Genomic DNA, 13913 nt, shown 5'->3' with positions numbered 1-13913 from the left:
CATATAAAACAGAAAACCGACAAGGACCTACGGTATAGCACAGGGAACTATACTCAATATTCTCTAATAACCTATACGGAAAAAGAATCTGAAAAAGAATAGATACATAGATATAGATGTATAACTGAATCACTGTGCTGTACACCTAAACTAACACAACATTGTAAATTAAAAAAAAATGTTTTTGATTGGCACAGGGTGACGGTGAAACTGTAAAGAAAAAAGTGTAACAGCATGTTACTTAGCTTTCCAGTGCCCACTATGGACATAGGTATAATAACATGAACACTGTTAACTGGTTTTCAACTTTCAGAACAAATAATGGAAGACTTAATTATGGTTATTAAATGAAATGTAATTATTAACCTTAGTAAAATAAAAGTGGCCAGCTGAGAGATGGAATCAGACCGAACTGAAAGGAAAGTTAGTATTTCTATATAACTTATAATGTACAGAGTCAAAAGATACTGCCTTAGCTTAATGAGACCAAATTTTAAAAAAGGTGGATGGGGGATTATAGAGGTGACCAAGAACAGAAATGGAATAATTATAAATACAGCTGATGGGATGGCAGAGGCAAACAAAATCAACATCTATGGTAACAGAAAGTAAACAGATAACATCTTAGGTTCATAAATAAAATGAGGTATAAACATCTTAGAGACACAGAGGTCTGTGTCTCTAAGATACACAAATAATACAGTAGGTTCTCATTAGTTAACATAGTTTCTATAGTGTATATATGTCAATCCCAATCCCTTCCACCCCCCTTTTCCCCCCAGGAGCTGATTCTTTAAGGAAACCAATAAAATTGACAAACTTCTGCAAAGTCTCACCAAGCAAAATATGAGAAAAAAATGAATACACTACATTCCCATTGGCATACAAAAATACTGTAATGGTTCTTTTCTTAAAATAAAATTTCTTGACCCTCCCCACATCCTTCTAACTACAGTAAAATTCACTGCTCTTCTTTATAGTAGAACTCCCCAAAAAAGCCATTTATATTCACACCATCTCCACTACCCTCTCTCCCAATTTCATTTGAGCCCACTAAAATCAGACCTTTTCCCCTCAACTCCATGGGAATTACTTTGGGAGGATCTGCGGCCTTCATATTGCCAAATGGCAAATTTTGGGTCTTCTCAGACAGCATCTCAGCAACATTCAACAGGGTGATCATTCCCTCCCTGAAATCCTTTCTTCACTTGGCTTCTGATTTACCACCTCACCAGCAGCCCCTTGTCAGTTCAGTGGATCCTCCTTCTCCTCCAAACCTCTAAATGCTGGAGAGCCAGGGCTTGGTCCTCAGATCTCTCCTCGTCTTTGTAACACTCCCTACAAGAACTCATCCAGACTCACAGCGTGGACAGAATCACTCATGGACTTACTGTACACTCTCATATTTATATTTGGTCTAATCTCGACTATTCTCTTGAACTTCATACTCATGTATCCAACTGCATGCTCAAATTACTACTTGTATGTCTAACAGGCATCTCACATTTAACATGTCCAGAAACCTTGGCTCCTCCACCTCTAGTTAGGATATGTATCAAAATATCAACAATGGTTACATCTAGGTAATTTTTGTTTGCTTGTTTCTGCATTCAAATTCTTAACCATAAACACATATTACTTCATAATCAGAAAAATGTTCAAAGAGACAACAAACCGTAAACAAAAAAATGTGCCTTCAGAAAAAATGCAATTCACATTTCTTTTGGCAGTCTTGAAGGCTCCCAAAGGATGTCAATTACTTTCTTCCCCCTTGATAATGGATTATTTCCTCCACTCATCAGGATATTGGTTTGTCACTATCTAGAAAATTCATGGGCAACTCTAAAACACAGCAGCCGCCACTGATATCTTCACAGTAAACACAAAAGAATAAATTAAATTTTATAGAAATTTAAAATAAAAAGATGCTTTGATGTGGAAAAAGAGAACCCTGTTACAGGAAAATAAGGAGAAAAAACCCATCAAGTCAGGTCTAGCTCTGCGAACACGGGCAAATGTGTACCCTTGAGATTTAAGGAGGGAGCCCCTGCCCTACTTGTATCACAAAGCCCTTCAAAAAGGATAAAGTGCTAAACACCAAATATACAGAATTATGAAATGCAAAAGAAAATCTATTTTAGGTATTTTAAAACAACCAGCAGCATGGTATTGGAAAGAACGGGAAGTACTGGGATATAATTAAGGTTCTGCAGACATTACCAACGGTGTGATCTATAAGATACCTACCTGACCTCAGAGCCCGTTAGGTTCCCCATAAGGAAAACAACATCAACACTTACTCTAAGGATTGAATGGTTGGGCGCATTTAATAGCACAGTGCCTGGCATGAGATCATTAACATTTTATTATTATTACTGCCATCTTTATCCAAAAGATGACCAAAAGAATACTGCATTTTTAAAGGTTCTACAAATCCAAGAGTTAAACTATAAAATACAGATATTCCTGAACCTTTAAGAATGAAATGTCAGTAAGCCTAATAAAGACCTCAACAAGATAAAAAGAAAATATTAAAATTATACAAGTCTGCTCAAGAAAACTGATAATTTCACAGACCCAAAGAATTACCAACTGAAAGAGCACATTCACCCAATACAACCCACTTCCACACTTTGGTTACAGATGAGGAAACTGAAGCCCTTAGAGGGTCAGTCACTTAGAGGTTAAAAAGTTCCTCTGCCCCAGGTCCAAATATTACATTTCAATTCATATGACATGGCCTGAATAGCAAGGTTGTTTTGAGGGTGGGGGTAAAAGTGAGGAGGATGAAAAAAACAAGACTAGAGGGAACTGTCTCAAGTATCCTGTGTGTGTGATGAGAACAATGTTAGACAAACAGATTAAAAGGGGATTTATGGAATAGAAATTTTTCCTTATTACTCAATATTTAGTTTATTAATTTCTGATTAACACTTCTTGGATTACATAATCTCATATATCGTTAAAAAGAATCTGACACCAAACTATGCTGAACTTAAATCAAAGTTTGTAGTTATACCCAACTACATATGGAAAATTAAACGAAGGACACAGAGCTGGAGATATTTCACCAAAAGTCACTTTCCATATAGAATAATAAGGGTTCATGTCCCACATTCATAATGAAATATTCATATGATATTTTGTTTTCAAACTGTAAAAATTATAACCGTGATTCACATTATTTACTTCTTTTAGAGGAAGTGAAAGCCCTAAAACTAGATCTAGGTCAGAATGACCCTCTGTAGGCCTAAGACTTGACAAATATAGCATGCAAAGTAACTGAAAAAACAAGCAAACCACCAAAAAGGTGCCCTTCAAATTCCCAACCATTCCTTAAACACCTTCTCACCCCAACTCATAATAAATTTGAGTCAAAAAAAAAAGGATTAAGAGGAAAAAATATTAAGTAACAATGTTAATTATAATTAAATAAGGCAGCAGTTACAGTAGAGCAATTAGAATATGAATCACAGATATGAAACTTTTTAATTTAAATAGAGGTACTAAATTGAAATGCTTTATTTAAAGATAACCTAATCCAGTAATCCCTGGTAGGCACTATAGTGCTAGGTATCTCAATATACATAGCTAAAACTAAAATTTTTATATCTATTTATTTATTTATTTATTTTTTCCCGGTACGCGGGCCTCTCACTGTTGTGGCCTCGCCCGTTGCGGAGCACAGGCTCCGGACGCGCAGGCTCAGCGGCCATGGCTCACGGGCCCAGCCGCTCTGCGGCATGTGGGATCTTCCCGGATCGGGGACCGAACCCGTGTCCCCTGCATCGGCAGGCGGATTCTCAACCACTGCGCCACCAGGGAAGCCCTAAAATCTATTTCTTGTTATTGATGTTAACTTGGAAGTCAAAATTACGGAAGTCAAAATTACCATTTCTAAAATGGAGATTAACGAGCTGTAGACTTTCCACCTGAGCCCTCAGATAGCTACTTTCCAATATACAGTCACAAGATTTAGTCAAATAAGTAATAATTTGAGGCCTGTAAAAAAAAAAAAAAAAAAAGCTGAAATATTTCTCAGTTCAAACATTATTTGAGGAACAACTGAGTAGGTAAATACTATTGTTCTTTTACCTGAGATGAAAATTATTTTGGCAGTATTGTCTTTCTAAATTCTATCCAAAAAAGTAACACCATTTCAGAAGGCTACCCTAACCATCTATCATAGCTATTCGTTATTCTCAAATGGAAAAAAAACTATTAGTAATTATTTTCTATTTTATGAATTTACAACACTAAGTATTTATGTATTTACATTATTTGTTTGCCTTTCCCACCCATACAAAGCACCAAAACTTAGGATTGAGAAGAAGGAACAAGAATGAAACACAAGTCCTTTGAACACATCAAAGTGCAGCAGACAGTTTAGGAGTGCTACAGGAACACTGTATAAAATTAATGTGGAATTATTCTTGAAGTCTGAAAGGAATGGCAAATAAACTAACCACAGGACAGCTTTCCTTCCTAGAAGAAGAATAAGTGTGTAAAGAGGGAGTGATGTTCCTGTTTGTATCCCAGATTCAAGAACGTGGGTTCCAAAGAATGCTGGCCTATCCAGGCAATGAATCAACCATTCCATTCAAACCAGACTAGCCTCACCACTCACTGAGAGCCACAGACATCACAGATGGGCATGCCCTACAGACTAAGAGAGACAGCGGTCCTCTTGGTATAGACACAATCAGAAGCTACAAGATATTATTATATATTCTTCTTTCCCTGAAAGTATTAGGAGAATAACAGAGAACCTCAGAACTATTTAGAGCAGCAGCCCCCAACCGTTTTGGCACCAGGGACTGGTCTCATGGAAGACAATTTTTCCACGGATGTCGGGGGGATGGTTCAGGCAGTAATGCAGCGATGGGGAGCAAGCAGCAGATGAAGCTTTGCTCACTCGCCCACCGCTCACCTGTTGCTGTGCAGCCCGGTTCCGAACAGGGCCCAGTACCAGTCTGTGGCCCGGGGGTTGAGGACCCCTGGTTTACAGTACTGAAAGAAATGTATTCCTACTACATGTAATTTTTTGGATAGGGCGGGCAAATTTTCAACTTTAAAATCATTTAAAAATAAAACATTTATTTGATCTGACTGTAAAAATAGTACTTGATCATAGTAGGATATATAAGAGGAAAAAAATCACCAAAAACTCCAAATCCAAAGAAAACCACATTTTCTTTTTCTACTCAGAATTATGTGTCTGTGTGTAGTGTTGATATAAGTAGCAGGCAAGGATGACACTGTCGGCCATCCAGTTCCACTCGCCCCCTCATTTTCTAACCACATCCTGATTGTGCCCACAAAGAGAGTAGTCTCTACCTGAGGCCATGAGTTTCTGGGGTAGCAAACCCTAACCCAACCCAAGATGATCGCAATGCATTTAAGCCAATCACAGTGGTCCCACTTCTCTTGACGTTGACTGATTTAGGCATAAACTTATGCAATGCTGGCCCCACAAAGGAGAGGCTGGGGTGGTATTCACTATAAGGTCTTTGGGAAAGGCTTTTATCACTAATAAAGAGACATCACAGAAAAAAAAAAAAAAAGTCTTCTTCCAAGAAACTCAGTTATATTTACTGGTACGCTTGAACTTGTGCCAGTCATCTTGCAACCATAAGAGGAACTAGCCACAGATAAAAGAAAGACATATCCTGCATTTTCAACCTTTTCCCACTGACCTTGTTTTTAAATACATACAGACGCAGACACACAACCTTCTTGACCCAACCTCCCCCAACTAAAATCTCTCTACTCTACTCTTCATTGCTATGCTTCTCAAAAGAGTGGTCAAAACAAGCTGCCTCCTCCACTAAATTATGCATTCATCACTGACATTCCTAAGGCTTTCTTAATTTCCCAAAACTTAAGCTTCTCATATTCTATGGTTTCAAGCCACATCTTCCATGTTGCTATTTTAGCAATTAACACATGCTATAGTAATGGTCTGCCTGTCAGACTGTAACCTCTTAAAAATTCTGTATTGCCAACATCTAGAAAAGTTCCTGGCATATCAAGGCACAAATATTTGTTTCATAAACCAAATGTAAACCCAATACCTAACACGTAGGCATACCATGAATGTTGAAATGAGTTTAGCAACCCTACTATCTACTCACACCAGAATATGTGTTTGAGTGTAAACTGGGGAGAAGAACAGCACGCACAGGAAGATAAGAGACCAAAGTGCCTTGAAACTTAAAAACACAATTATTCTTTACTGGTCAAAGTTAACTCAGTAGGAGAGAAGAGGATGTTTCCACACTGGTATATGAGAAGCAATGGCAGGGAGGCATACCAGTATCTGAGCAGCTCTGCCGCTGGTGCGCACTGCTGCCAACCTGCTCCGGAGAGGAGAAGGTGTCCCAGACCTCCTGCGGTCTGGAACAGGCAACAAACCAGGCCAGTGACAACAGACATGCGCTCAAAGGCAAAATACATTGTTTTAAAAACCCAGAGGAATATATCTAGAGCTTGAACAGTACTTGCAATAGTCCAAGAGACAACGAAGCAGGCAAAGTTGGTCGTAGCTACAGACTCATCCCTAACCAGCATTTCCTTTGGTATCTCTGGATGACAACTGGAAACGAAGGAATGAAGCAAAGATCCCTATTCAGCTGGGCAAAATTCTTTTCTACTTCAAAAGTCTCTTCCTAATGTGGGCAAACTGATTAAAAGGACAATGTCTTTTTTCTTACCTCCCCTTCTAATTTTAGTAGTAAATCCTATCTAGAGGAGCCCTGCTGGGAACACTCCTCAGAAAAACAGAGTAAAGAGACATTAGGTACTTTGAAAATGTAAAGTGTCTTGGGCCAAGATTTGACAACCACTTTACATTTTATAAAATAACAGTTCAGTGCAAAATACTCACTAATGAAATTACTGATCTTACCAAAACCCACTTACTCCAAATTGACAAACTAATAATTACAACCTAATAAGTTCACTAAAGACTAATAAATCTTTTATAGCCACCTATTTTATAGCAAACTCTCTGATAGATAAGTACATCTCCTCACTGATTTAACTGACTTCCAAAAGATGTTGGCATATTTTAGAGAAGGAATAAGGCATTAAGGATATGAAGATACCAGCAAGTAGGGTCTTCCCATTTCTTCAATAAGACCCTAAGAGTTCATCTCCTTAGGCCAAAAACACCTCCCCCGAGAATCCTAGAGGCTGACCAGTCAGTAAAAAGATTAATGACAGGGGGGAAAAAAAAAAAGGCAGAAGAGGGAGGTAAGACATTCCCCATACCAGGTTTAGTCTATAACCTTAGAGGTGGGATACTGACAAGATCCAGGCACAAAGGAACTGAAAAAATGACCCACTATATAAAACACTTTTTAATGTAATTCCACTTTAATGGGGGATGGGGAAGTGTAGTGCAGCTAACCACTATGACTCTGATTCAATCTAAGAAATGACAAATTTAAACAGTGAAAATGACTTTACCAGATAGAAGCTAGGAACAGTTATTTTCTTACAAAAATACCCTTTGGGGACTTCCCTGGTGGCGCAGTGGTTGAGAGTCCGCCTGCCAATGCAGGGGATATGGGTTCGGGCCCTGGTCAGGGGGGATCCCACATGCCGCGGAGCAGCTGGGCCCGTGCGCCACGGCTGCTGAGCCTGCGCTCTGGGGCCCGCGAGCCGCAGCTGCTAAGCCATGTGCCGCAATTGCTGGGGCCCGCGCCCCTGGAGCCCGTGCTCCGCAACGAGGGAGGCCACTGCGGTGGGAGGCCCGCGCACCACAGCAAAGAGTGGCCCCTGCTCGCGGCAGCTGGAGGGAGCCCGCGTGCAGCGGGGAAGACCCAACGCAGCCAAAAGTAAATAAATAAAATATATAAATTTATAAAAAGAAAAATATCCTTTGATTACTAACTTTCCTAAGGCATTAAGAAAACGACTTAAATTTATTTTTTAAAGAATATGATTTGCACACAGCTTCACCTGCACTGATGTAACATTTTCTAAACGGTGCCAGTACTGAGAAAGGAGCAGCCCGCCAACTCCACTGCATGCCCACAGGGCTCCTAGGACAGTCATTAACAACCAAGATCCTGGCAACCACTACTTCTTTGTTCCTTATATTTGCTTGGGGACAATTTTTATGATCCTACTAATATTCTCTAAACTGTCCCTGATCCTAAATAAAACAAAGGATCTGTTCCAGAGGAGTAATCATATTAAAGAAAAGTATTAGATGTATAAGAGGTTTAGCATCTAGACAACCCAAATTATATTTTGCTCAATCCAATTCTAAGTCAATTACAAGGAAAAAGAAGTCAGAAGACAAATTTTCTTTCTATCTCAGGAGATGAACTAAATGATTTAAATCCAGGTGCTTCCTCAATCCTCACACCAATGATGGAAACAGAAAGTAGAATTCTAAATGATAAGGGTTTCAATTCGGTACATATTTAAAATAACAAGAGGTACAACATATACTGTGTTCTCCTTCACTCTTTTAAAAATCCCCAAGTTTCAAAACCACAGAACTAAAATGAATCCATATTATACTACTAGTGCAGCAACTGACAGTCTACTGAACAAACACAGCCAAAGCACGTTCACTGTTCCATAGAGATAAACAGAAGACATGTATCTTCATTAAGCAACTTACACTCTAGTCAAAAGGATGGTCAAAATGTTTACCACAACCTTTCTGAATTACTAACAGGTGCAAGAAGCCACATGATAAACATATCTACTGTTTATCATGGATCATTTTTCTATATTAGCACAAACGTCATTTAAAGAAAATACAATACTTAGAAGTAACTGGCAGGTAAATTTACATTCCAAATGTTCACTACAAGTCAGGAATGAGGATCAAAAAATGAGTTCTGTCCTGATGTTAACAAGCAGGAAGGGGGTAGACAGGTTACTAACCCTGCTGGACCACAGTGTCCTCAATTATAACATGAAGAATAGATTAGATGCAGGGTGGCAAATGTTATTTCTTCAAAAGCCAATTCCAAATAACTGGTGAAAACTGCCTCTAGAGCATTTTGCTGAGACTGTTAGATTCCTTTACTAAAAAGCCATGTCCTATGTTACTTGCCCTCAGAAGTTGGGTGTTTGTTTGAGATGCTGCTACTGATTTGTCAGAATGTTCACTTGAGTTGTTTTCCCAGTAGCAGCCACGTGCTGTACACCCACGCTTCTCCTCACTCTCTCCTCTGATCAGCCGGTGAAATGCAGCTCAGGGAGGCTGCAAAATGTGGCTGTGTAACCAAGCACTTCCCTGATTCTGAAGAACAGACAATAACAACTAATGCCTACTGATGTTTAATATGGAGCCAGCACTGTTCTAACTGCTTAACACATATTAATGCACTTTCAAACAACTCCTATGACATAGATTCTATTATCATCATCCCATTTTACAGATGAGAAAAAGAGGCAAAACTAAGTGCAAGTAACTTGTCTAAGGCTTCACAGCAGGTAAGTAACAAAGCAAGAACTTGACCTTCGGCAGTCTGGCTCCAGATGGCCCACTTTTAACGACTTTGCTTACTGCTTCTCTGTCAACTGTACAGTGATCAAAACTACAAATTCAGTTTTCTTAATGCTATGCACTAAGCCAGAAGCCCAGGTTTCATGGTGGTGTTAAGTCTATATTTTATCTGCAGTCTTGAAATGTTTACTCTCTCCAAGGGGCCTGGATTCTGGCAAATAGTGCTCAAATTACCCATACCTTGAGCTTCGGCATATTATCTTGTTTGGCATATTTTTTAAAATCAAAATAGTTTCCTAAGTCACCCATTCAGCCACACAAAATACACCCTCCATTTAGTAGAACCCTCAGGAAATGTGAGTTTAGGGTTAAAGCAATTCTCCCATTCACAGAACATTAGTCAGAAAATTGGGAGGACGAGATGATTCTTAAAACCTAGGTTACTTGGATCAGCGCTGTGAAGAGCAGTCACGGGAGGAATGCCACTTCCCAAGTGATTTGCCGGATATGAAGTCTTATTAATCCTTGTGAAAGGGGCCCCTTGTAAACTTGGCCCCCCAAAATGCAGACTTCAAGGAGTAACAGTGATCTTTCAAAGAACTTGTTATATACAAATTATACTCCAATGTGCAGATTATCTTCTGGTGGTCCCATTATACCCTTTTTACCTATTACTACACTTCAAATCATACCCATGAAACAAACCAACCGTCTGGCTCGTCTCCAAATTCAAAAATACATGGTATTATATGTAATAGGCAACAATGTATTTTTTGTTATTTCCATTCTCCACATCAACAATGTAATAAGAAATTTACACTTAAGCTTCTAATCTTTAAAATACAGCATAAAAAGAACTACGTATGAAATAAAAATTAAAATGAATTAAGAACATCTGAAAGAATGACAGCTTTTAAGAGGAAATCACAAGTTTTAAAAAAAGTACCCCAGGTGTTGAAAGAGTGTTACTGGCAGTGGTTAACAAACTCTTTATGTTCCCCAACAGAAAAGGGGTGGCATAAACCCAAGTTATATAACATGCAGGTACTACTGTTACCCTGTATCTTTAAGATGAATGTCTTTCTTATTTTATATAAAAATGAGTTTTCAAAAAATCAAGGGTTTATTATTTTCTTCCAAATGAATCATCTTGCACTCACCTTAGAAACCCTAATTCCTAAAAAATTCATGATTTTTAATCTCTTCTAGTCCCAAACGTAAAGCATCTTTTTCTACTACAAAATGTTTTAATGAGCTACCATCAATAAGAATCAGTCATTCTTCTGACCACAGATAAGGGTCAGATCCCCCCCACTCCACATTTCCCTTCCCTAAACTCTGTTAGCAATAGGGACTGTATGCTTGGGTCCTGTGCTCATTTTTTAAAGCAAGAAGTAATGATACGAGATGGAAAGACACCAGCCCCATCACTAAGACAATGAGACAGATATCCATATGGTTTGCCTTTCACCCGACAGTACTTTCAGACAGTGCTTCCAAGACTCGACCCAAAGAGACCTGTTAATTCCACCCACGTTCTCCTTCCCCTCCTCTCTGCCACCAGAAACTACTAGTGTATGTATGAAAAGCCAGGGGCCATGAAAACCACGAGGAAGGCTCCTTTTGTGTTCTCCTAATGAAATCTTTATGAAGAACAAATTAAGTTCACTTTCTGAAATGTATAAACCACAAAACAACAAAACCACAAAAGGGAAACAAAAAACTAAGTACAATAAAAAGAGTAAATATTTTTGTTACAATACTATTAAGAGGTGACTCCTAGCTGCAAATTTCTTCCTCAGTTTTAGCTCTCTCCAGCACAAACTTCTCAGGCAGTAGGTCATGAGGCTGCTCTGTGTCTACCCACCACCTCAGCACTCCGTGGCCACTTCCCAAGAGCGCTGGCACCTCCCACTGATTACCTGTATCAACACAGACAACCCCAGCTTCAGGCCTCTGATGCAACCCCTCTTGAGTGCTCCTTGGCCTTTTACAGTGGAGGCATGTGATGAGAGTATCTGCACCAGCTGTTCCTAATTACCTCTCAGGCTGGGGCGAATGACTCAGCAACCCAACTTTTTTTAAGGAGTCATCTACCTTGTTAGCCAACCAACATATTGAACAATGGTAAACCACTTGACAGAGCCACAGGTTAAACAATAATGCACGATGCCATGCCATCACTTAAACCAAGGCCTTCCTACTCCCAGCTGACTCACCAAGTGTTCTTCTTCCCCAGGCTTCTTTAATCCAAAGGCTTAAGTGGCAAGCGCCTTCAAGCCCAGCCCAGCCCTTGCACCACTACCCAAGACCAGGAAGAAGCAGCCGGCCTCTTCCCATTTCTCTGCTTGACCATGTGAAGCGCTCAAGCGCTCTGACACTGACACGTCCGGTGTTTCCACCCTTTATCTTTAGGAACTGCTTGAAATGCAAACCCTCCTGGATATAAGCAGTGTTAAACTACATGAACAAAGACCTAGTCGTGGCACCCTCCAGACCCAATACTGATAGAATTCTCCCGAAAGACTGGCATCCCTACAAAACAGCCTTTGTTCCTTCAAGCGTGACACTGGAGCCTGTTTTTCCCACACACGTTCTTTCACAATCACTACTACGCTATACCTTGAATCAGCCCAAATTCAACGCAGAAGGCTCACTGCACAAAAACCTTCTGTACAAGTCTACTCAGTGACATTAAACTGCCGTGCAAGAACGAGAAAGCCATGGCACTCGCGTTTCATTAGACGAGCACAAAGCTGGTGTCTCTACGATCAACACCCACTCTCACCCGACTGTGGGAGTCTTTAATTACAACGCGCGGGCAAAACTCCAACAAAGGGAGCCCTGGGATCTCCGGGCCCCCAAACCAATCTTCGCTAAACCCAGACCCGCAGGGTGGTATTTTTTGCTCCAGCCACGAACTCGGCCTTTCTTACGTGATTACACGCGCGACCTACACCCAGGCTGGGCAGACGGGAGGCAAACAGCTCGCCGGACGCGGCGGCTGCCGAGGGTGGTGGGAGGGGGCGGAGGGACGAAACGGAGCCGGGCCGGCCGCGCGGGCGGTGCTGATGTGTCACAGCCCCGGCGGGCCGCGCGCCGGCTGGGGGTTGGGGGGGTGCCGGGCTCGGACCCGGGGGCCCTAGAGGCGGGGGAGGGGAAGCGGGCGCCCGGGCCCCAGCACATCCCGGCCCCCCGCCCGCCGGCCCGGGGTAAAGTACAGCGCGGGCCCGTAAACAACGGCGCCGGCCGCGCGCGGGGCCACGGGGCGCCGACCCGTCGCCCCTTCCGGCGGACGCGGCCACTTCCAGGAACGGGAGCCGCAGACGACCCCCGCGGGCCCCGCTTAATGTACCCCGCCCAGAAAGCAGCCGCCCCGGTCTCCCTCACCGCCTCCCCAGGACCTGCCCGCGGACCGCCCCTCACAGGCCGGCGGCCCAGACCGCGCGCGCGACGCCGCCGCGCGGACCCTACCGGGGAAGGGCGCCCGGGACAGGCGAGCCACTCACCAGAGCCGAGGCGCAACGCAGTCCGACTGACGGCAGCGAGCGAGCCTGGCGGGCCGCGCGGGCAGCTATCAGGTGACTCACTCCCTCTCCGCGGCCGGCCGCCCCTCCCCTCTCCTTCCTTTCCCTTTCCTCCCTCGCCTCCCCTCCCCTCCCTTCCCCTCTCTTTCCCTCCCCTTCCCTCCGCCGCCGCGGCTACCGCCCCCTCCAGGCGCCCAAGCCCCGCCCGCCTCGCGAGGTCCCGCCCCGTAGGCCTGCCTCGCGAGACCCCGCCCTTCCTGCTCTGTAGCGCCTAAACCCCGCCCTCACTAAAGGCCCCGCCCCGCCAGCCAGGAAGCCTCGGTACGCGGATCCCTGCGGCTGCCTGCGCGTAGCCAGAAGCCCACACTAGGGGATGCAGGGAGGCATAGCGCGATCCCTGGGCAGGGCAGGCCTCGAGGAGGCGGCGGCGGGGTCCCTCAACCTCCGTGGGCAGTGCCCCTTTGCGAGCACAGCCCGCAGCCTGAACGAAAAAGCCACCCGAGGACCACCTCCTCCTTTCCTGCTGAAAGCAGAAAGGAAAAGCCTGACGGCCTGCTCGCTCTAAGTGTTGCCGGGACACCCGGAATCGAGTACTAGGGGACACCAGCAGCGAGGACGAGAGCCGGCCACGTCCCTCCCCAGACCAGACCACCTCAGGGGTAGCTTCTGGCAGCCCCCGCAACAGAGCTTCTCCTCTGCCTTCTCCTGGGGGTGGTGGGGCGCCCAGGTTGGCAAGGTTTTTAAGCTTCCTGACAGGGATGCATCAAGTGCATCCAGGATTTTGTAGAAAGCATCTGGCAGCCCTACTTTTGTCTGACAGTGAAAACAGTGGCGTTGGCTAACAGGTGTTCGCTTTACGTGGTGGCCGCAAGGAAACTTGGAACCAGCTTGAGCGCCCAGTGGTGTCAGCA

The 13913-nt window shown here is 43.1% G+C and overlaps 1 protein-coding gene across 1 annotated transcript in view; it reads right to left on the bottom strand.

Moving 5' to 3' along the window:
* The window catches only part of BACH1 (BTB domain and CNC homolog 1), a 45237-nt gene extending 32170 nt beyond the window's left edge, over positions 1–13067 (bottom strand). The window contains exon 1 of the mRNA XM_024120152.3: positions 12985–13067. The gene's annotated coding sequence lies outside the window, so the exon portion shown is untranslated. The remainder of the gene's footprint in view (positions 1–12984) is intronic.
* Positions 13068–13913: the final 846 nt, after the last annotated feature.

This window comes from Physeter macrocephalus, chromosome 8, assembly GCF_002837175.3.
Source record: "Physeter macrocephalus isolate SW-GA chromosome 8, ASM283717v5, whole genome shotgun sequence".
Lineage (NCBI taxonomy): Eukaryota > Metazoa > Chordata > Mammalia > Artiodactyla > Physeteridae > Physeter > Physeter macrocephalus.
This window is presented reverse-complemented; position numbering and strand designations above follow the sequence as displayed.